Raw genomic sequence first — 25,130 nt, 5'->3', positions numbered from 1 at the left:
TCCTTGTCTTTTTCGTACTCTTCCTCCTTCTTCTCTGTCCTCCATTTTCATCTCTTCTCCTTCCACCTCCTCTTTCTCCTCCTCCTATTATTTCTTAATTTCCTCCTCCATGTTTTCTTCCTCTTTCATGTTTTCTTCCTCCCTCTCCTCCTCGTTCTCTTCCTCTCCTATTTCTCCTCCTGTTCCTCCCCTCCTCCTCCTCTTCGTCCTCCTATCCTCCTCCTCCTCTTCGTCCTCCTATCCTCCTCCTCCTCCTCCTCCTCCTATCCTCCTCCTCTTCGTCCTCCTATCCTCCTCCTCCTCCTCCTCCTCCTCCTCCTCCTCCCCCTTACCCCCGGCGAGGAGAGGAGGCTACGAGGTCACTACTGTCGGGGCTTTCACTTCGGGAACTCCTCCGTCTGCCACTACTTCGGCGTCCGATGACGCTGCCCGTGGCGTCCTTCTCCTCCGCTCCCTTCGCGAGGCGCTAGATGGCGGTTGCGGCGGCGGAGGTGAAGGAGGAGGTAGAGGAGGTGAAGGAGGAGGTAGAGGAGGTGAAGGAGGAGGTAGAGGAGGTGCCGCGCGTGTGGTGGCGGTGGTGGCGGTAGAGGTGGATGTAGACGCGGAGGGTTGGCTCGACGGAGGAGCGTCAGTGAGTGTGAGTCCGCGGTCGTGTCGGGAGGAATCGTGTGGTAAAGCCCCTTCGACTTCGTAGCCTTTCCTCCATCTTCTCAACGTCCTTGGCTCTCGCCCTTCCTCTCACCCTCTCACGCAAGCCCACGCCCAAGCCCTTCAACTAGCCCCTATCTTCCTCCAAATGATTCCCAATCTCGACTTCTTCCTCCACCAGTCTCAGCCTCACGGCCCGGGCTCCCAATACCACTCTTTTTCCTCTCTTTCCCCTTCCCCGTCTCTTTCTCCCCCCCCCCTCTCACCTTCCCCCTCAGTTCCTTTATCTTATTTAAAGATCTGTGCCAGTGAATAAGCCATGAAAATACTTTTAGTGATGTGTTTCCTCTCCCTGTCTTCATCGTCCTCGTTTTCCCTCCATTTCCCCCCCTCCCTTCCTCTCACATCCTCCTCTTCCTCTTCGTCCTATTTTTTTTTATTTCACCTCAAGTTCTTCCTCCTCCCTTTATCTATTCACCTCTTTACTAGTGGCTGGGGAGTTGTGTTTATTTACTCATCCCTCTCTATTGCTCTCTAGCCCATTTGTCCCTCCTACCTCTGCCCCGGCCGTCCCTGCCTCGGCCCACTCCCGTGGCCTTGGCTTCCGCCTCCAAGAGGTTCTCGCCTCCGTTTCCCCTTTTGTCGACTTCGACTTTTCCGTCGTCGTCGTCGTTGTCGTCGTCGTCAGCGTGCCCAAGCCAGAGAGCCAACTTGAAATATAACCCTCCCCGCCTGTATTGCCCTACTTTTCGCCCTGACGAAGAAGGAGGAAGAGGAGGAGGAGGAGGAGAAGGGGGAAGGAGTGTTTTTCTCACAGCGAAGTGTCTGCTAGTATCCCTCTCAAAGATGGAAGAGGAACGTGGAGAAATTTTGAAGAAAAAAATATATACAGAAAAAAATGAAAAGAAAAACAGAAAAAATTTAAAATAAAAAGTGAAAAAAAAAGGAATGGAAAAAAAAATCCCCGTGAGGACTTTGTGAATTGTAGTGAAAGTATCCAAGCGCCAACTGGGTTTTGTCTGTAGACGTTTGGCTCAGTGTCTGCAGGCGGCCCGGCAGCTTTCCACCGTCGCTACCACCACCACCACCGCCATCTTGTGTTGTGTTGTGTTGTGTTGTGTTGTGTTGTGTTGTGTTACGTGTGTGTGTAAGCGTGTGATACAGACGTGGACAGCAAGTTTCGGGCTTTGCTTCGATCTTACGAGAGACACCGCCTCTGTACAACCCCCACTCCTCCCCCATACAATCCCCCCCTACCCCCACCCCATCCCACACCCCCTCACCCATGCCCCCGCAAATCCCAAGGGTCAGGTATAATCGTCCTACTTCCTAAAGTGTGATGATAAAGGACATCAATTGTTATCTGATTAATAATTTTTTTTTTTTTTTTGGGGGGGGGATGCGGGGGGGAGGGTCCAAAGGAAAGTCCATACTAGAATCGAAAGGTCTCGGCCCATTTAGCAGCCCCTTCCCCCCTTCCCCCCTTCCCCCTTCCCTCACGGGAGCGTCCGCTCATTTATCTGACATACACCAGAATAAAGACTATAGACTCTACCGACGCGCTCCCGGAGTCAGATCCGTCAGTATCTCAGCCGGAGGCTCTCTGCTATCGAAGTCAGTACTTCGAGTGAGAACCTTCACGTTCTTCTTTGGCGGAGGGCGTTGTGGGGGGGGGGGGAGTCACTTTCCTCCGCCTCTTCTATGTTCTTCCAGCATTGACATCGTGATGGACAACTCCTCCCTCCTTTCCTCCCTCTCTCCCTCACTTCTTTTTCCTCACCTCGCCATTTTAAACCGTTTCCGTCTTTTCGTCTCCGCTAGGATTAACTTATTCCTTTCATACCTCCCTGCATTCCTCCATCCTTCCTCTCTCTCCCACCCTTCCTCCCTCCTTCCCTCCCTCTCCCATCCCCCATTCCGCCTTCCCTCCCCTTTTTCCCACCCTTCCTCCCCTCCCCCTCCCATTCCCCATTCTGCTCTCACCCCCTTCCTCCCACACTTCCTCCCTCCTTCCCTCCCTCCTTTTTTATGAAAGGTTTATTGACTTTTACATCAAAAGTGCCATGCTTGCATGCTTAAATGTCCACTCATAGCTGCCTCTAAGGCTTACAAATTTATTCATATTTGATGTCATATATCATTTTTTTTAGTTTCATATAACAATATCTACATACTTAAATTTGTTTAAAATTTTCTTTAATACGTCATTGTTTATCATCTAACATACTTGTTCCGTGTAGTTGTTCATGTTCATATTTCTGTATTCTGCTGTGAACATTCAGTTACATAATACTGTAGCGTATGAGATTTTGTCCTATGGCATAATTTGCAGGCGATACCATCACGTCATGATCAGGGAATCTGTTTTGACGGAAGCTTTACCATACGTTATATTTGTATTTTCTAAAACAGTTACATAATGTGCCATGCTATTACTGCCGTTGTTTATTATATTATGAGCTTTTTCAATCTCCCATTGTCTTTTAATGTTTCTCATTTGTGTTCTGATTTTTCTTTTGTGTTTATATATTATTCACCATCAACTGTGTCCATGTGTATAGCTTGCTTAGCGGAGGCATCTGCCTCTTCGTTTAGTTGAATACCACAGTGTGAAGGTATCCACATGAGCACTACATCACAGTTTGTTTTCCATAGATTATGTACAAGTTCCCTTCATCAATTAACTAAACTTCCGCAGACAGGTTCTTTCGAGTTTAGGATTGTATAGCGCTTTGACTATCTACAAATCCGTAAACGTCTTTCATTTTTTTTTTTTTTTTTTTTTTTTGTCATATGTAGTCCTTCATATATCACTTGTAGCTCCGCTGCAATACTGGAGCTGTTATCACTCCCTCTGACAATTTTCCATCCACATATTTACTAGGCCCGAAAAATTCCATAGCAATCACACCACATCCCGCTCGATCTCCGCACACAGAGCCATCGCAATATTGTATTGAATTTTGCATTGGGTACTAGTTTATTTTCTCTAAGTATATCTGTTTCATTACACTTTCATTCATCTCATATTTCCCGTGTTCTAGTCTATCTATCCTTGTGGATTTCAACCTCCTTTTCACCTTCTCCCACCTTTCTCCACTGCCACTCGTTACTTTCCCCTTTCTTCACTCTCAATTCTTATTGCTGTCTTAGTTTCACATGTCTGTAGGTCCTGTTGTCTCCAATCATTCCTCTTTTTTCAATTTTTCATATAGTATAATCTTCAGACAAGGGGGAATTAAAATGTAGAGATTTTTCTTGCTTTTCTTCCGTAGGATTTCTTATACAACTTGCTTTTATGAGTTACATTCAAGGAATTTCACCGAGAATACGCAAGCGAGATCCTAGGTGAGCTTTGCAGTGACGTCTGGTTTCTTTACTCCATTGGACTTTAACTTTATATTTAATGTCCTCCCCAAAGGGCGTGATCTTATAATCATGAACCGATTGAATTTCCTCTTCCACCATTTACCCAGTCAGATTCGTTGTTACAAGTCTATATGCAATATTGCTTACTTAAGCAATATCGAATCTCTGCATATCTCACTTAGTTTAAAAGTTCTTAGTCAGCAATAGAGAAAGGCCCCCAGCCATTTTTATAACTCAAAGTGGAGAGCAAACTTATGCAAATCCTCGCCTATGAACTGTGTTGTTTATAAACAATTAAATCATAAACGTACAACACCGTCTGCTACCCTTCTTTCTACCAACTTACCTATCAGCCTCTTACAGGGCTCGGCAGCTACCACTTGGTCGTCCTGACCAACCCTTTTCTACTACCTTATTACAGGGCTTTGGCATACTACAATATTCTGGAAATCAACGTTTAATATAATATTCTATACATGGAACTTACTCAATAATTCAAACTATTTCTGCATAAACTGGCTAGAATAAGGTTAAAAAGATATATCTTTCAATGGATGTTGTCATCAACTTAATGGTAACCCAAAATATGCTATAAATATGCAACTACTCCAAGATGTACAAATATCTATAACATCAAATACCTAGTGATCTTTAATTTTTTAATCAAATTATAAAAACAAAAAACTAATATATCTATAACAGTTTCAGTAGACTGCAAAAATCACTGGTACCAAGATCTGAGGATGACATAAATTTCCAATAACAAAATGTGGATTTGATGTCTTCATCTTCCTGAATACAATAAATGATGTTAAGGCAGCAACAACTAAGGAGGAGAAAGCAACAATTAAAATAAGGATATAATTGGTTGAGTAATTGTTTGTGGAAGATCTCAATGTAGGGTGTTTTCTTATTTTCAAAGGTGGAGAGTTTTCTTGCAATGTGATGTTGATGTTTGTGAAGTATATTACATTCGTTATATGGGCAGTATTAAGGTTGTTAGCAATAGTAGAGTGTGCTTGCATGTATTTCACAGTTGTCAGAAACTGAGATAGTACATTCAAAGGATTCCATCTTTGGACTGAATTCAGGACAGATAATAGATACCCTGGTTTTGTTTGGGGTAAATAGGAAATGTGAACTTTCTATGTTACTATGAGTAACCTGGTTTATAACTGCCTTTTTGTAATGAAAGTCCTGCATCACAGACACATACTAGTGAAGCTTCACAAGAATTTTTCAATGCTTCACAGAACACAAAAGGAAAGCATGATCTTATAATACTTAATGGCGTTGTTTTTACACATTGGCAAGGCCCCTGGTCTTCATGACTGACCAAGGCTCCAGGTCACACAGGTTTCCAATCCCAGGCATGCACCATACATATATCAATATTATAAACCTAGTCTTATCTGTAAAAATTAGCAGTGTTAATGTGTATTTCAAACATAATATTGATATTCCTGATGCTCTTCAGAACTCAAAGTTTTCCCAATAGATTGTATACATGAAGCTGTTTTTCCATTAAAATGAGTTGTTTTACAATCCTCAACGTCACAATTATCATCATTATCAAGTTCTATCTTAGTTCTTTTTAAATCATCTACATGTCTAACTACCACTTCCCTAATTCCTAAATGTAAGATCTTGTATTCATTTCCACCTGCAAAATAAATTATTCTATATGGACCTGAGTATCTTGGTGAAAGTTTATTACTGATTGTATGCATTTTGGCCATGACCAAATCTCCTATTTGTAATTCTATTTTGTGTGCTATTTTATGTTGTTGCTTCTTCATCTCTTGTGTATAATCTTTCATGTGTTCCCTAACTCTTTGATGTATGGCTTGAAATGTATGTATCTTGTTTGAGATGTTATCATCAATGTTATACACTGGCTTTGATTTTGCAATCAAGACTTCATATGAGATAATTTTTTCTTCATCGTAGAAGATAATATGTGTTGCTTCACCTGTAGTTGTATTAATTTGGTTATCAAGTGCACATTTAACACAAGGAATCCAGCTATCCCAAGTTATACTATGTGGGTTTATCAAACCTCTATGACAATTGAGAATTTTCTTATTTAACCTATCTACAACTACATTACTCTGAGGATGATTCACTTTAATATTAATTTTGTTTATCTTAAGTAGCCTAAATAGATAACGTTAACTAACTTCTTCCGAGATTTTGTTATTAAATTCAATACCATTATCTGAAACTAAGATCCTAAGAGCAATTGTTTAAGCTCTCTTATTTGTTATGGGTTGTAAAATACAAAATCTTGAAAGATAATCAGTGGCAACAAATACATATTTATATTCATTTTCAGACATAGGTAACTACATTGTATCTAAATGAACTCTTCCCCAAGGTTTCTGTGGCATGGGATATGATAGCATAGGAGCAGGCTTAGTTGTATTTCCTTTCATCTCAGCACATTTCAAGCAATTTTCTCAATGTTCATAATTGTTCCTCTTCATACCTGGCCAAAAGTATTCAAGTTGTGCTTGTCTATAAGTTTTATCTTTTCCTGGATGAGAACTACAATCACTTTCATAAAGTGATTTAAATACCACCTTGTGGAATTTTCAACTGATTCACTGGGCCCTAGAAATATACTTCCCACTTACAACTGTTTTTCTATACAAAAGTTCATTAGTCAAATGAAATATCTCTATCCTATACCTCTTTGGTAGTTTTGGAGGAATACCTCGCGGGTTCATCAAACACTGGGCTACTTTTTCTCTTCTTTGTTCCCTTATTATCATTTCCTCATCTAATGTTACTAGTTAATTAATACTGCATGTGAAATTGATCAGCCCTGTCGTTGGTTGGCTAATATACCTAGATAGTGCATCTGCTGCAACGTTCTTCCTACCTGAACTATATTCAAACTTAACCTCGTATCTTTGAAGTGTAGTAAACTACCTGGCTAATCTCCCCTAAGATTCTTATGTTTGAATAAGTTCTGGATAGCTGTATGATCAGTCAACACTATGATTGGGTATCCCAGCACCATATCTCTAAAAATCTTTAGTGAATATATCACTGTTAATGTTTCTCTTTCTGTAATGGAGTAGTTTCTCTCTTCACTATTACAAAGTATCGATGTGAAAAATATAGGATTCAATTTTTTATTTCTCTCTTGCATCAGTATGCCTCCTAACCCTACATTAGACGCATCGGTACAAAGAATGAACACTATCATAATAATGAAATATGAGAACTGAAGAACTAGTAAGATTATCTTTCAACTTGTTAATTGCTCTGGAGTGCAATAATGTCGAATTTATTACGCCACCTTTCACAATTAGCAAAGCTTTATTTGGAGTTGATGAATTCTGATTAATTTCTGGGATTTCTTGAACATCTGAGTTGGATTCACCATATGAGAAATTTTCCTCTTTTTGTTTTATCTGTTCTTGAATAGACCGCTCTACCCCGCTACCATCCAATCTAGCATTGTTATCTTCCCCATCTATCTCAATAGGTTCTCTTATCACAGATACTGGTTCTAAGTCTGGTTGATTTAAAAATGGGATTAACTGTGATTTCACTAAGATCCCTAACTCAGCCGGACATATGATCATGCCCTCTTTTCTCATAGTTGCAAATCCTATCAATAAATCTCCTGGGAAAACAGATTCTTCTACAACTATCACTGGAATGTGCAAGTGCTCATTTCTATATAAAATAACATCTAACTCAGTCTTACCTAATGTTTTTAACTGACTTCCTGTTACTCCTTGCAATGAGTAATGGATTGGTTCCAAGATTTTCACTCCCGGTTTCAATTGGTTTAAAACTTTGCTAGTTATAACATTGACTACAGATCCCGTATCGATAAATATTTGAATAGGTCTATTGAAAACTCTACCCGCAATGATGGGTCCTACAGAAGTCCTTCCAATTGTTATAGTCTATTTACCATTGTCTTTGATGTTGATGTTTTCTTTCACCTTCCTATCACTCTTGTCCCTAACACAATAATGTCTGTTGCTCTAAAGTTAGCTCTGTAGTGTTGTTTTATCTTATGCCTGAAGGTTTTTCTCTTGTTTCTGGGTGAATAAAAAAAAATTGGCATTACTTTACAGACCTGTGTTCTATGTCCTACTCTTTTGTGATACAAACAGAAAGCTGGGTTTTATAATAATACTCATCATGACCCTCACATTTGGAGTTCCTACAAATATTCTCATTATAACACTATTGTGCTTTATGCCCCCATTGATTACAATTAAAGCTCTCAAATCTAGCATTCCTTGAAGTGTTTCTAAATCTATGTTGAGATCCTCTGTTTCTGTAATCACTCCTAGAGTTTCTAGTTTCTGTTGTTGCATTCCTATAGTCTTGACATATGGACTAATTGCTTTATTTTTTATGTATCATTGTAAAAGGTAATCTATCTCCCCTAAATCCATTGTTTCTTTAAGATCCCTGTATAGCTTTTCTGCAGTCATCTTATCACATTTGTATAACGATAGTGCAAATGCTATAACTTAGTAACCTGAGAAACTTTTAACTTGTCACTAGATCTTCCTGTTCAGTCTGAATTCTTCTACTTAGAAATCACGTGCTTACACCATCTGTCTAATTTTGATCAATATTCTGTGTTTGTTTGTTTATTTGTTTGTTTGTTTTTTAATCATTCTAACCAAAGACTTGATAGGATCCTGATCACACTTTGACTTAAAAGATTTTTATAATCTTCATATTTTATATCTTCCATTCGATAAAAAAAATTAATATAAGTTTAGCCCTACCTTTCTGAGGATCTACATTTTCTTTTCTTTTATTGTTATTATTTTTTTTTTTATCATCTGTCCTGTTTTTGTCACTATTAGTGTATCAATTAAGTTAATGAACCTATTTACCCTTATGGTGTTTTCTTCCCCCCCCAAAAAAAATTGGGATATTATAATGTGAGGTAATAACCTCATGACGGAGATTTTTCGTGGCCATACCTTCAGTCGATAATGTCGATTTGAATCGACTACTTCTCTTATAGTCGTCTTCACTGGTAACACATCAACCTCGTCCTTGTGTCCTCGTTCCCTAGCTCGTCCTAGTCATCCTCTCGTTCACTAACTCGTGATTTGCGTGCACTGCGTGGTTGCTTGTTCCGCGTGGTTGCGTGCACTGCGCGATTGCTTGCTCTGCGTGGGTGCGTGCACTGCGTGGTTTTGCGTGCACTGAGTGATTTGCATGCTCTGCGTGGTTTTGCGTGCACTGAATGATTTGTGTGCACTGCGTGGTCCTGTATGGTTGCTTGCAATTCTCTTCACACACGTAGCCGTATCTTACATTAATTCTATGTAACACCAGTCTCTTCTTTAGTAGCATTGGGTTTCGTCCCCAAATGCTGCCATTTTTTCAACCTCCTTTTCACTTTCTCCCACCTTTCTCCACTGTTATTCCTTACTTTCCCCTTTCTTCACTTTCACATCTTATTACTGTATTAGTTTCACATATTTCAGTCTGTAGGTCCTGTTGCCTTCAATCATTCCTCTTTTTTCAGTTTTCATATAGTATAATCTTCAAAGAAGGAGGAATTAAACTGTAGAGATTTTTCTTATTTTTCTTCCGTAGAATTTGTTACACAACTTTCTCTTCTGAGGTACACTCAAGGAACTTCACCGAGAATACGCAAGCGAGACGCAAGCAATGACGTCGTGATTTCTTTAGTCCAATGATCTTTAACCTTATATTTAAGATCCTCCCCAAAGGGCGTGATCTTACAATCGTGAATCAATTGAATTTCCTCTTCCTCCACCCTTTCCCCAACCAGATTCGTTGTTACAAGTCTGTATGCAATATTGTTTACTTAAGCAATCCCGAATCTCTGCATATCTCAGTTTACAAGTTCTTAGTCAGCAATGGATGCAGGCCCCCCGGCCATTTTTATAACTCAAAGCGGAGAACAAACTTATGCAACTCCTCGCTTACGAACTGTGTTGTTTATAAAAAATGAATAAATCATAAAAGTATAACACCTGTCTACTACCCCTCTTTCTACCAACTTATCTACCAGCCTCTTACAGTGGAGAATTTTCTATTGCACCAGAGTTTGATCTTTATTTCACTGTTCTCAGGGAGGGAGAAAATAATGATATCATAGTCCTTCGTTTCTTTGTATAACTTGTGCGTGTAGGCATTTGCTTTACTTTTTTTTTCATTCCGTATGGCTACACAAGTTTTGATATAGAGGTCTTTTCGTTTTACCTTTCTTATTGTGCATAATGTTGCCAATTCTTTCACTCTATGGACAATATTAGGTAAATTCAATTCCATTCTCATTATTTCTATTCTGGTTGTTCTTGGGCATCCTAGTATTATTCTTATTGCTTCATTCTGCAGCATTTCTATGTTTTTTATCTTCTTGTCTGCACATGTTATTAAGGCTGGTGATGAGTAATCTGTTATTGATCTAATTGTGCTTATGCATACAGTTATGGGGACCGGGATATCCACTTATTTGCTAATACCTTTAGTGGTTAGAGTCTCGCCATTCAAATATTTTTGACATAGCTTATTTGGTCCTTGTTTTTGTTAAATCCTATATTCATACTTAAATATTTGTAGTTAGTAACCTTTTCTAATCGTGTCTCATTTAAATAAAAATCAATATAACCGAATGCTTTTGTTTGATATTTTGTTTTACTCTCATCTATGACTAATCCCTTGTGTAAGCACAGGCTTTGTATTTCTGTAATGGCATTTCTTGTTATCGCCTCGCTCTTACACTGAATAAGTATGTCATCTGCGTATATGATTATTTGAGTACCTTTTTTAAAATTGTGTTTTGCTATTTTGTCCATCATTTCGTTAGATAACATTGGGCTGAGTACTCCTCCCTGTGGAGTACCAAGCTCCAGCTCTTTTTCTTTAGGTTCACTCCCTTGGAACAAGACTTTTTCTCTTCTTCTAGTTAGGTAATCAGCTGTCAATGTTAGGAGTTTACCTTTCCCTCCTTTGCCTACTCATTCTTCTAATATCAGTTCCTTGTCTGCTCCGTCAAATGCTCCTTTTAGATCAATAAATACCCTGCACGTTATCTCAGCACTAATTAGACATTCTATTATACAATCAGCAGCAGATCTCATTTTCATAAAGCCATGAATATTCTCAGACATAAGATCTCCATTAATGTACATCAATCTATTAAGGACAGCTCTTTCCATTAATTTGGATAGGTATGAGGTTAAAGATATAGGTCTGTGTTTGGTATTACCTTTTGGTCCTGGTATCATAATGGCTATTTTTCATCGTCTTGGCAATTTACCAATTTTGTATGATAGATTTATTAGATCTAGAATTGGGCTGTTTTCCATATATACTAGGGAGTTTACAATATCAGAAGTAACCCGTCTTCGCCTGGTGCTGTAGTTTCACCTTTCTTTATAGCACTTAACAGCTCTTCCAATGTAAATGGTTCACTATTTTCACCGTGTATTTCACTTTTTTTTTTTTTGTACCATTTGTTCTCTCTCATACCTTTTGTTGTTCAGAAACTCTCTTACCTTTTCAGGACGTCTCCCATAGCTAGAGTCATACATCCATGTATTCATTAAATTATTAGCTTTTCTTATGAGATCTGGGTCGGTTATTATTTCATTTTTATTCCTCTAGCTTTGTTTACATTACTCCAAATCTGATTCAAGAATTTAGCCGATCCTATATCCTTAAAGAAGACTCCCCAATATTTATTTTTAGCTTTATTTTTAACATTGATGGTATACTCAGCAACTTGTAAAATTAACTTTCTATTATTTTCATTTGTAAGGTTTTTTTCTCAATTTACTTTGCGTTTTCCTTAACAGTTTTACGACTGGATGATCATAATAACCTTATTTTGATCCTATTTTGTTTCTTTGTTTTCGTGTAGGTTTGTTCAGTAGTGTGTCAACAACATTTAACAAGTTTTCATAAAACTCATTTTCATCCTGAATGTTTAGTTCTTTGTACTCCGTATACCATTCCCTTATTTTCGGTATAAATTCACTTCGTTGTTCTTTTTTTAATGTCTACCTCTTTCTAGTTTTCTCTGCAGTTACTTTTTCTATAAATATGGTTGTATTTAATGCAAAGTGGTCAATAAGTAGGTCATTTACATTATCAGCTGTTGCTTGTGTCTCCTGCATATTGAAAAGTATTGCATAGTCTATTCTATCCCCTTTCACATTTGTTGTTTTACCATCCCGGAGTAGCAATGCATTATCGTGTGATTCCAAAATACAATTTAATTCTTTTCCATTTAAATTTTGGTTACTGATTGCCCTAAAAATTCTATGTCTGGCATTCAAGTCCCCTACTAGTAAACAGTTTTCGGTTGGTATACAGTTTGGTAAATCATCAAATACAGGGGATTTTGTATGCACATATGTATTCAAGACGCAAATTGTTGCACCGTTAACATTAATTCGTACACAAAGGATTACAAAAGAAGGAGCATGCTGACAGGAGACCTTTTGGTCCATAATTAGGTCGGATGCGAAAAATTATAATAATGGTAAATAAATAAAGATAACAATAATATAAATAACAATAAATAAATAGGTAAAGTTAAATAAAAAATAGGTAAATAGCAAATCATAATAGACAGATAAACAATAACAAATGATAATTAAATAAATAATAATAAACAAACAGACAAATAATAACAAACAAATAGATAATATAAAATAAATGGCAGGCATTACAGCATCTTCCTTAGGCATTTATCTAAACGAATCTTAAAGCTTCGAACTAAACTACATTACACTGCCTCTGTAGGAAGTTTGTTCCATTCATTAACTACACGGTTGGCAGTTATTTCTACCCACTTCTAAATTAAATATATTTCCTGACAGTTTGAGACCTTTATTTCTTGTTTCAGTCTCATTCAATGTGAAATTTTTGTCACTTTTGATGTAACTTCCCTTCAGAATCAAGACCTGTATCAAGTCACCTCTGAGTCTACGCTTTTTTAGTAAAAATACATTCATATATTTTAGTCGATTTTTGTATGATTTACTTTTGATTTGTCAATATATTTAATGAGATTCGATGACCATACGGAAACAGCATATACCAAATGTGGACGAACTAACGATTTATATAGCTTGTTAATGAGAGATGGACTTTTAAAGTCAAAAGATCGCGCAATCAGTCCTAGAATCTTATTTGCTTTCTCAGAGTCTGAAATACACTGCTTAGATGATAATAAACACCATGTGACGACAGAGCCTTGTGAGAACAGAACCAGTACGACGTTTTACTTGTTACAGATTTTTCAAGTCCATAGTCGTAATACACATGACTGAGAATGAATAAGAACTGGGGGAACGGGGGCGGGGGAGGGAAAGATGAAAGGAGGCATGGGGAGGGAGTCACTAAATATTAGGAAAAGTTAAGGAGAAGGTGGAGCAAATGTCTTGGAACAGGAAAGGTTAAGGATAACATGGAACAGTTGGCTGGGTGAAGGACATTAGCTCACAACCGAGGAACAAAAGGTAGAAAATAAGAAGGGTGGGCAAATGTCTACTGGTAGGGATTTTGGAGGGCAACTAGGGATAACTTAAAATTTTGTGGGCAATGGATATTAAAGGAATTAGGTGGTGTGAGATATTGAACATGCCCCTGTTTTGTTCAATTTGTATTGGTTCCTTGTATGATGGCTTCTTCCAAATATTTTTTACGGACCTTGTCGGGTTCACGTACTAGAAGTTCTGCATTTTCCCAGTCCATCATGTGGTTGCTACTGTTCCCGTGTGCAACACAGTTGTTGGTGATGACATCATGGCGAACATTGTATCGGTGTTTTCGTATCCGGGTTTCTAGATCGCGTGATGTTTCCCCAATGTAGGATTTTTCACATCCCGAGCACGGAGCCCGATAAACACCGGTTTTATTGTTCTGTGTTTTGCCGATGTTTATTTTCGTCCTCGTGATGTCTTTAATTGTCCTACTGGTCTGCCACACTATTTCCAAGTTGGTGGTTTTTAGAATACAAGTCAGGTTGGTGTCGACGTCGCTGGTTGGTAACACGAGACGTTTGACTGTCCTGCCCTGCTGCGCACGGCCTTCCAGAATTTTAATGGCCTGTTTTTTTGCATCTATCTACAAGGAAGTCTGGAAATCTTAATTAAAAATAAGTTTCCCTTATTTACCAACACTCTTCTTCTAAGTATTCTTCACTGCATATTCTGAGTGCCCTAAGGAAGAAGCCTATCACTATTTCTTTTTTTACCCTGATGAAATGAATTAAATAGTTTTTGTTAGTGGATTTTCTGTATACTTTAAATTTCAGCTGGTTACCACGTTTTGATATGTGTGTGTCTAAGAAAGGAAGAAAATCGTTAATTTGGTCTTCAGTTTTCCCTAGAAAAAATTAACGATTCCCTTCATTTCCTCTCTCCCTCCCTCTCTCTCCCCGTTCCCCCAGTTCTTCTTATTTAATCACAGTCATGATAATAATTCTATTTTTACTTCTAATTTCATTTTTCTGTAAACATGTTATATGCATTTTTAATATATACTCGCATCCCAACCGAGTATATATACTATTACCTGTTCTTCTCTCGCCGGTAAAATGGTTCCGCTACTTCAGAAAGTCTGTTTCATCGGCCGGAACCAGGATATGCCTCGCCCTTTAATTATCAAACTGTATGTACACCCGCTTAGAGGAAACAACCCTCTATGCGTAACATACACACACAAGCATATCGCAAACAAAAGCACGACTACATGAACAAACATATACATAAACTTTTCCTCCTACTGAAATTATTTTCATTTCTAACTTTCCTACTTACCTACCACTAAAAATATTTCCAATTTTTAGGTCTGTCCCCACGACTAAGCCTCCTACTCCCTTTCTAACTTTGTTGGTTGAGGTTAAGATGAATAAATATCCCTAAAGTAACCTCACAGTTACATGCATTGATTTCAGCCTCCAACTCCAAGTCTCCTGCCCACCCCTCCTAAGCCACGACCCCACGAAATAAATATCCCTAAAATCGCCCGGTGGCAATAGCCCTCTTTTATACACAGCAATCTTTTCATTTTTATACAGACATCTCTTCCCCCTCCTAAAACTACCGATCCTGCGTGAGCAGATGGTCTGTCCTAGGTCGTCGTAGTCCATGTTCTTCGAAAACTCCCACTTTCATACATCCTTTTCACTATCAGTACAAATTTGAGCTAATGTCCTTCATCCAGCCAATTGTTCCATCTTATCCTTAACCTTTCCTGTTCCCAGACATTTGGTCCACCTTCTTCTTAACTTTCCCTAATATTCAGTGACCCCCTCCCCCTACTCCCCTTCCTCTCTTCCTCCCTCCCTCTCCCTGTTCCCCCAGTTCTTCTTATTCAATCTCAGCCATGTTTATTTCGGCTATGTACTTGAAAAATATGTAACGAGAAACGTCGTACTAATAAAGATCCCGTCTTCCCTTGTGGTGTTTATTTCGATAAACTTGTCGCCAAATGTCACTTTCATACACCCTTTTCACTATTAGTTCATGGGCCAAATCCAGAAAAGGCTTTATTTTTTTAAGTTGGTTGCATCCTCCTTGGGATTTTACTTTGATGGTACCAGGGCATTCCCAGGTCATATGTGATAACCGTTTTCACTTGTTGTCATTTGCGCAACCTGGCAGGGGATCTTTACTACGGCATTTTGTGACCGAAGGGTCAACTAAAATGCGTAATTTCGATTTAGCCCCAAAAATTATGCCTGAGCATTTGAGTAATCACTAAACACTTGTAAATTGGCATATTTTATGGACAAAACCATAAAATTACATAAATGTTAACAATGTAATATTTTTTTAACATTCTACCATTATTTCTGGGTGAAAAATGAAGAAAATTAGCTCATAATTTGTGAAAAAAAACTTCCACCAAACTTAATTTTTAGTTAAGTTGGGCAACTGTGAGTGTCTGCTTAACTGAACACCCCAGGACAAAAAATAGTTTTTGTTCTTAAATACAAATGTTTGTTGGTAGGCTCGGCGGCCTTTATCCTCCTCCTCATCGTCATCATCACTGAATTCCTTGTGAGTACCGGCATTTGTGCAGTTTGTGCATCTCCAGGCATCAGTACACCGCATATGTTTTTTCTGCAGGAGCACCTGCCTCCAACGCAGTGATCCTTGCTGCACTTACAGCTGACGAGCTGCAGCAATGCCTGTGGAGTAGGCTGTTGGTCCCTCCAGTGGATAAGATGATCGTCTTGCAGGACCCAGCCATGACCATCTGGGCTGGGCGTCGGCGCAGTCGCTTCCAGACACTGGTTCCAAATGCATGTTTGATAGTTGGATCTGGCGACATGATACTTCAGAGCATCTTTGATAGGTGGCAGGTAGCATGTTTGAGCATTCTTGATGCAGAACAGTTTGTCCCAAACACAGCCTGTGTCTTCACCATTGTGCCCATAGAATGAGCAGACGAAACGAACACATCCCCTCAGCCGCTCTTCATCATCGTTAAATGAGTTTCCAACCGTCTTCATGGCATTGCACATCTCTCGGTCAGACTCAAGCAGCTGGAATTCCTGCTTCTTGCCTTTGCCCACAAAAGCACTTGTGCTGTCACATCCGGTGAAGGAATGCCTTCCTAAAAGTGCTTTGCACACATCTTCATCCAATGATCGGTCCAACCGCGGTGATGTCAATGTACCTCTGTCTCTGCTTCGTTACGGTGCAGAAGAGCAACCTTGCATTGATATCGTGACTGAAGACACAGGAAGTAACTGCAACATCTGTGTCAGGCGACTTTATCACGACGCATTCATGTCCATTTGAGGATGCGTGGTTCGCATGAAGCAGCATTCGCGTATCTGCTTCCTCTTAGGACGTACAAAGTTCGTCTACCCTGCTGCAGTCAACACCATTTTCCCCAGCAGTCAGCTTGTGGCATTCTGAGCCATGATGTAGAAAGTGCCAAAGCCTTCCAACTTTGCTTGGTAATGTTGCTGCTGTCACTCTTTTACAAGAAAGATTGCAAGCTTCGTCTTGTTGCCACCATACTCAGGAGTTCCTTCCATTGGGTGGGGCATTTCTGGTTTCCGCCTTGGATTGTGATCTGAATTGTACCCCTTGCACTGCGCTTTGCTCTCTCTGAATTCTTAATAGAGACGTCGGGATACTTGTCCATAATCAGGTTAGTCCTTTTTCTCTCCTGAGGCGAGGTTGATTCCACAAGCTGGAAGACAAAACTGGCCAGCTCATTGAATGTCCTGGGTACGCGTTTCAGAGACTGCACCAAGGCCATCCCATTGATGATCCACACTGCAGACGCGGGTACTTCTTCAACAGCTTCAGCATTTCCTTCCAGAATGTGGAGTAGAGTGGCCTTGGTAGTTTTTGTGGGTGTACTGTCTGGAGTGGCAAGTGACCACAGCAGAGGCCCAATTGGATACTTTAAGACATCTTGCATGTTGTTCTGCTGATGCTGAGCTATGACGATCATCCTTGCAAATAACCTTCGGTCAGCCTTGATGGCATCAGTTGCAGCAGTTTTGATTTTCACGGATTTCACCTGGTTTCCAAATGTCTGCAGGCTGGATTTTGGTAGTGGAGCAAACTGATCGACTTCACTTGTTTGCAGTCTCTTCTGCACGAAGGTGACAAAGGCATCAATGCCCTTCTGCTTTGCAGTGAGCAACTCATCTGTTATCCCGTCAGTTGCAGCCACTCCAGATGCAATGTTCAAGAGAGGCTCAGTTATGTCCCTGGATCCATTGCTTTGTGTACATCGTCTTCATCCATTTTCATACGTGGTGCACTAGAATCCTTTTGGTGCATGCCATCAGCATCAAAAAGGCCTGCAGTTTCTCGACAAGTCTGCAAGATTTTGACCCTGTCATGAGCTGTGAGAATCCACCGCTGTACTGCACCTCTGTTCAAGCAAGTGTCGATAATACCTCCCTTCGTCTTGGAGTCTCTGTTCATCGTTTGTTCAATAGCTTAATCTACGGGAATTTGAACAAGGGCACTATGTGGGCTGCGTTGAACAGTAAACTGACCGTTCTCTAACAAGGTGTTGGCATAGGAATGCGTCTGTGGTAGCAGCGTCATCTCACACCTGTAGACTGTTAAATACACTATGTAAAACACAATAAAACACCTGCAAATTTGTTATGATCGAGAATAAACCTCATCGAAGGCTTTACTCAACATAAAATCTACTTGTGAAGCTGGAAAAAGTCACTATTCTAAGATATAAACTTCACAGGAGGTGTTCACTAGCTGGTGTCTCAGCAGCAAAACAAGCTCACTAGCTTAGGTCTCGGAACACTCTATACCATGTATTCTTTGTGCAAGGTGTAGACTAGCTGGAATGTTGCTTTTAATGTAAGTTATTAGACCACGTGTATTATTTTGTAAATCTGCTTGTAGCTCAAATCGTTGGTAGCTTTTTATATGTATACGTGTAGCATTAATACCAACCTCTTGTAATGCTATTATGTCTGTGTTCTGTGATAGTGCATAGGCATGTACATCTGTTGATAGTATATTAATGTTTGGATCCGTTATATTTGTTAGTCTCCCTAATATGATTTATCATTTCCAATGTCAAATTCCTCTTTTCTACGTTAGGGTTATTTACATATTCGATCAGATTTAGTAATTCACTCGTGCCAGTTTTTACAACGTCACAGGTTACATTTGCATTCTCATGCTTTCTCTAATACTTGCTCGTCTCCATCTTAGATATTTCAAGTGTATCTTTAGCTTGTACTGCATTTATACATACCTCTTTGTTAGCACTATTACTCAAAGCTTGTTTCATTTGCTTTACCTCTAATTTTAAGTTTTCAATTTCATTTCTAAGACTCTTAACAAGTGCTATTACATTACCTTCATGTTATGTGCCCATGTTTTTAGTTTACTTGTCTTACATTTTCATTTGCTGTACTATTTTCATTTCTTTTCATCTCTCTCCTTTTCTATACGCTGTCTATATCACTGTTATACGTACGTCTGCTTCTTTAGTCTTTCATTTCCTTGTGTTAGTTTTTTTCCGTAGTATTAGTTCTACTGTCATTAATTTGTGGACACTTAGGGCAAAACCACGATTTTGCATTGTGTTCTCCACCACAGTTACAACATTTTGGTTTGATTATTTTGTTTTCTTTAATTTTCCTAACATACTCCTTGGAATCGTACTTGTTCCCTTGTTCCCGCAGTACCGACAGCGGTAATTGTTATCGCATTTCCATGCCATGTGTCCCCACTTCAAACAGTTATAACACATCACAGGTGGTTCTCGATCCGTAGCCAGCCAGTCTTTTATACCTCAAACATTTTACAAATACTCTCTCTCTGATGCATTTCCTTTATATATTCCTACGAGTTGTGGTCTAGACTCATCGTCTCCCATTATACCAAACTTCACGTCGTTTAATCCATACAAATCTATCATCAAACAGTACGTCTTCTGGGAAGAAGTACATCGGAAAATCGAACAATATTACCTTTGTGCATTTTCCGCTTACAGTAGATGTCTTCACTTTCTTGTTTATAATTTTTTGTCCAGTACCAATATTTACTTATGTTCGTAGTTTCCGTTTTCTTCTCTGCGCTAACTGAAATCCATCTTCTTCATTACTACTATCGTTTCTAGTTATGGCTAAATCCATAGCAACTCTTGTCGCTCCTCCTTGGCTATCCCACTTCTCAAGAGGTGGAATTCTTTCTTCTTCTGTTGTCGTTTTCAGTGAAATCGTCGGACGTCTGGTCGATACTCCGAGTCGTTAAGCACTCTGCTTGCCGCTTTTTTGTCACTGTGTTCTACACTTCGGTAGTTCACCAGTACGTCCTAACCCGACCTCTGCCAGACGATGAATGCGTTCCCGCCCTTCTTTCTATTCGCTATTACCCCTCTTTCCTCACTTTCTCACACCCTTCCTCCCCTCCTTCTTCCTTTCCCCACACCTTTCCAGTCCTCTATTCCCCCTTCCCTCCCCTCTTTCTCCTACCCTTCTTCCTTTTCTCACTCCTTCCCTCCCCCCCCTCCCATTCTCCATTCCACCTTCATTCCCTCCGGTCCTCCATTCACCCTTCTTCCTTCCCTCCCTGCTTCCCTCCCTCCCACCCCCTTGTCCCACCCTTCCTCCTTTCCATCACTCCCTCCTTCCCTTCCTCCTATCCTTCCTCACCCTTCCAGCCTACCTCCCCCTTCCTTCCTTCCTTCCTTCCTTCCTTCCTCCTTCCCCACCTCCCTTCATACCTCCTCCCTTCCTCCTTTCCTTTCTAAAATATCTCCAACCCTCTTACCTCCCGTACTCATATATTTTATCTCCTCTCCTCCCTCCCAACCTCTTTCTCATCCTAAATATCTTTCTCATATCCTTTCTCCCACATTACCTCCATCCCACCCACAATTTATCCCTTCTAGCCTCCCTCCTCCGCTCCCTCACCCACTCCCTCCCTCCCACCTACCCATACTTCATCCCTCCTTCCTTCCCTCCCTGCGCCCTTTTTTCCCTCTGTCCCTCTCATTCTCTCTCCCTCTCTCCCCCCCTCCCTCTCTCTCTCTCTCTCTCTCTCTCTCTCTCTCTCTCTCTCTCTCTCTCTCTCTCTCTCTCTCTCTCTCTCTCTCTCTCTCTCTCTCTCTCTCTCTTAACAGTATTCCTATTCCTGTTCTTGCGAGATCCATCTTCACCAGCGTTTCTCTCCTAAAACAATCGTGCCCTAACTTTGTTCCCCCATTGCCCCCCTAAGTCCAATAGTAACTTCCGTTGTCCCCTTTCCAATTGAATTGTCCTTTACAGAAATTCGATTTCAATACTTCCACTTTAGGACGATACCGCCTACGTAGGCGTTATCCATATTTCTCACCCTTTTTAATATTTCACGCCCTTTCCATAATTCACCCCCCATTATTCCTATTTCACATTTTCACCCTATTATCCTTATTTCACTCCCCCACCCCAATTTCACCCTACTTTTCCTATTTCCAACATTATAAAAGCCACCTCACTCCAACAACTTTGCCAACAGTCCAATTATTGATTCGATAGACTCGTGAATACCTTGATCCTACCTTGTGCCAACATTGATCTTATCTGGCAACATGACTGTCCTCTTCTCCTGCCAACATGAAACTAATCTGACATCTTTCCTTTTCCAACTTTTCACGACGCTGTGCCAACGCGTGTTATTGTTCTGTGACCCGTCCCTACCAACACTACCTAATACATAGCCACCACGCTCTCCTCCCTGCCAACATAAACATAAACCCTGGCAACATTTCGCTTAGACATATTTTACACACTTCCAACCTTTAGAAAGCTTCCCTCAACTGCCACCCAGACAACTGGTACTGCTACACTGACAACACATATATGTTTATATGTTTACAGCATCGCACCATCCGACTCTTATCTTGTGACAACAATCTACCAACATGTGTACCTCACCTCTGCTCTTTCTCTCTCTCTCTCTCTCTCTATATATATATATATATATATATATGTGTGTGTGTGTATATATATATATATATATATATATATATATATATATATATATATATTCTTTCTCTTTCTCCCTCTCTCTCTGTCTGTCTGTCTGTCTGTCTATCACACTTCCTCTCTCTCTCTCTCTCTTCTTCTTCTTCTTCTTCTTCTTCTTCTTCTTTTTCTCCTCCTTTTTATTATTCTTCTACTTCTTCTTTTTCTTCTTATTCTTTTTCATCTTCTTTTTCTTCTTCTTCTTCTTGTTCTCTTCTTCCTTTTCCTCTTCATCTTCTTCTGTTTTCTTTTTCTTCTTCTTCCACTTCTTCTTCTTTCTCTCCTCCCTCCCTTCCTTCCTCCCTTTCCTCTCTTTCCTCCCTCTCCCCTATCTCCTCCTTCTCATTATCTCTCTCCTTCTCCCTTCCTTTGCACCCATCGACTTGTTTTCCTTTTTCACTCCTCTTCCTTCACATCCCCTCTTCCATTTTTTCATTCTTCCCATTATCCTCTCCCCTCCCCTCCTCTCCCTCCTCTCCTCTCCCCTCCTCTTCCTCTGCTAATTTTGCCTCTCTTTTTATATCCTACTTTTTTCCTTCCCGTTTTCCCCTTAATTGTTCTTTCTGGCTTTCCTTTCCTTCCTCTTCTCCATTTCCTTCTTTCCTTCATTTATTTCTTACCTTCGTTGTTTTCTTTCTTCTTTTCTTTTCTTCTTTCCTTTCTTCTTCCTTTTTTTATCTTTTCCACCAGGTCTTCTGCCCCACCTATTCCCTTTTCTTCACTAAGTAAGAGGAGAGGAGGAAGGAGGAAGGGAGAGGGGGAAGGGGAAGGGGGATGGGAAGAAGCCTCGTTCTGGTATTTTTTATGGCCTTTTGCCTTACCTTGCACCTTTACTTCTTATTACCCACACCTTACTGTCTTCTCTTCCTCCTTCCTTTCTTCAGCCTATCCTTGATAGTTACCTTCCCTACCTCTCTTCCTCTCTCCCTTCTCCCTCACTATCTCCCTCCTTCACTTCCCCCTTACTCATTTCCTCCTTCCTGCCTCCCTTACTTTTCTTTTTGTTTCCTCCCTTCCTTGCTTTTCGCTCCTCCCTTTCCTTTCTCTCTTCCCTCCTTCTTTCCTTCCTTCCTTCTTTCCTTCCTTTCTTCCTTCCCTCCTTCCTTCCTTTCTTCCTTCCCTCCTTTTCTTTTTGTTTCCTTCCTTCCTTGCTTCTCGCTCCCCCCTTTCCTTTCTCTCTTCCCTCCTTCTTTCCTTCCTTCCTTCTTTCCTACCCTCCTTTCCTTTTTGTTTCCTTCCCTCCTTGCTTCTCGCTCCTCCCTTTCCTTTCTCTCTTCCCTCCTTCTTTCCTTCCTTCTTTCCTTCCCTCCTTTCTTTTTTTCCTCCCTTCCTTGCTCCTGCTCCCCCCTTTCCTTCCTCTCTTTCTTCCTTATTTCCTTCCTTCCTTCTATCCTTCTTTCCTTCCCTCCTTTCACTCTTTTTTCCTCCTTCCTTCACTCTTTTTTCCCTTCCTCCTACCTTTCACTTTCCCTCATATTTCCCCTCGCTCCCATCCTTCCTCCCCTCCCCCTCTCTCTCTCTCTCTCTCTCTCTCTCTCTCTCTCTCTCTCTCTCTCTCTCTCTCTCTCTCTCTCTCTCTCTCTTTCATTCTCCCTCTCTCCAACTCTTCCTTTGTCTCTTCATTTCCTCCGTCCTCCATTTTCTATTCTTTCTTCTTTTCCGTTTTTTTTTTCTCATTGTCTTCCTCCTATCTTTTAGCCTTTCTTGCTGCCTTTCCTAATCCTTTACACATTTCCTCTCCCTTTCTCCTCTACAAGGATAGAAGCGCTGGTAAAGGACAGGCTTCCCTGAAACCTTATTTTAGTATTGGAAAATAAATTCTACTTTAAAAAAATGTGATCACCTTTAACTTCTGCTATCACTTTCTTCTCTCCCTCCTTAAATCTCTCCTTAACTACCTTCATGACTTCGGAGAGGCATTGTCCTCGAGGATAGAAGCGCTGGTAACACTGGTCAACAAATAATTTGTCCCAAGAAAAACAATAGCTGCATCTGATACGTTTTTGTATGCAGAATCTAAAAACAATTTCCAATTTTTTTCCATCACCCACAATTTTTGTGTTCCACAGTATGTTATGTTAACTGTGTTACGTGGGATAAATTTCAATCAAGCGGCTGGCAACATTGAGTTTGGCATCACTGCGTGTGATTGTTATACGTTTGGCAGTACTGAGTTTGAAGTGTTGGTGTGAGGTTGTGTAGTGCGCATTTGTGTGACAATAAATTTGTGATATTGTACAGTAGCGTACCCGCCGCTCATCTTCACAATGCTAAGAAACTTTATAAACCACCTAGACAATTTTGCTTTATTTGCTGTATATTGACATTTAAGTCACAGAGACGGTGTTTCACGCCATTGATTAAAAAGTGTTTTGAACATTATTTTGGCTGCAAACTGGGGGACCAGGATAAAAGCTGGGCCCCTCATGTGTGTTGTGTAACCTGTGTCAGGCTTCTCACAGCATGGGCAAAAGGTTCACGCCATATGCCTTTTGCCATCCCTATCCTTTTGGAGAGAACCAAAAGATCATACTTCAGATTGCTGCTTCTGCATTACAAATATAAAAGCTATAAACATCAACATCAAAGCATATTGTAAAATATTCTAATTTATCATCTGCTATGAGACTAGTACATCAGAGTCAAGATTTTTCTGTACCTGACCCTCCAAAACAAATGGAACTAAGTGATGATGAGTCAAGTGAGGAGGATATGGAAAAAAAACAGAAGATATGGACTTTGAGCCAATCTGTTCTCCAAGTGAACCACATTTATTAAGTCAGGGAGATCTGTATGATCTTGTGCTGGATTTAAACTTATCAAAAAAGCAATCAGAACTTCTTGCTTCCAAGTTAAAGGGCTGGGATCTTCTCCACAAAGAATCCAAAGTTAGTTTTTATCATAAGCGACATTGTGATTTCGAACAGTTTTTCTCACCTGAGGATGGTGTGGTGTTCTGCAATGATGTATATTCTGTTATAGATGAACTTAACCATAAATATGACAGGAATGAATGACTTCACAATGGAATTAAGTTTCCCTCTGTTCCTCTGGCCCATGCAGCTAACATGAAGGAAAGATATGAGAGTATGAAGCTTCTGTTAAAAAGAAATAATAAGTATGAAGAACATAAATGGAATATCTGTGGTGACCTAAAGGTTTTGTCACTTTTACTTGGAATGCAGCTGGGTTACACAAAGTTTTGTTGCTTTCTTTGTGAGTGGGACAGTCGGGATAAGAAAAATCATCATTATGAAAAGAATGTGTGGCTGAAACGATCTTTGACCCCAGGGGAGAGAAGAATGTTGTCAATCCTCCTCTTGTTGATTAAGAGAAAATTTATCTGCCTCCTTTGCATATTAACCTTGGGTTGATGAAAATTTCTGTTAAAGGTATGGATAGAACTGGCAAGGGATTCACATATTTGAAAAATAAGTTTCCTAGAGTAAGTGACGCAAAAATCAATGAAGGTATTTTTGTTGGACCACAGATTAGGGTGCTGATGAGAGACCAGAATTTTGATGAAGAGCTAAATAATCTTGAAAAAGCTGCATGGCTGTCATTTAAGAAAGTTTGCGCAGAGTTTTTGGGGAATCACAAAGCAAATAAC

The 25,130-nt window shown here is 40.1% G+C and overlaps 1 protein-coding gene across 3 annotated transcripts in view; it reads left to right on the top strand.

The window, feature by feature from the left end:
• Positions 1 to 478: 478 nt before the first annotated feature.
• LOC143035024 (cubilin-like) overlaps positions 479 to 25,130 on the top strand; it is a 281,762-nt gene continuing 257,110 nt past the window's right edge. For 2 of the 3 annotated variants that reach the window (XM_076201429.1, XM_076201428.1), the window contains exon 1: positions 480 to 671. The gene's annotated coding sequence lies outside the window, so the exon portion shown is untranslated. Of the gene's footprint in view, positions 672 to 25,130 lie in introns of all 3 variants that reach the window. The other variant, XM_076201427.1, reaches the window with a different exon arrangement.

The sequence above is a fragment of the Oratosquilla oratoria genome, chromosome 18 (assembly GCF_046742065.1).
Source record: "Oratosquilla oratoria isolate Oo_2021 chromosome 18, ASM4674206v1, whole genome shotgun sequence".
Taxonomy (NCBI): Eukaryota; Metazoa; Arthropoda; class Malacostraca; order Stomatopoda; family Squillidae; genus Oratosquilla; species Oratosquilla oratoria.
Note: the sequence above shows the minus strand (reverse complement) of the source record. Positions and strands in the feature narration are given on the sequence as shown.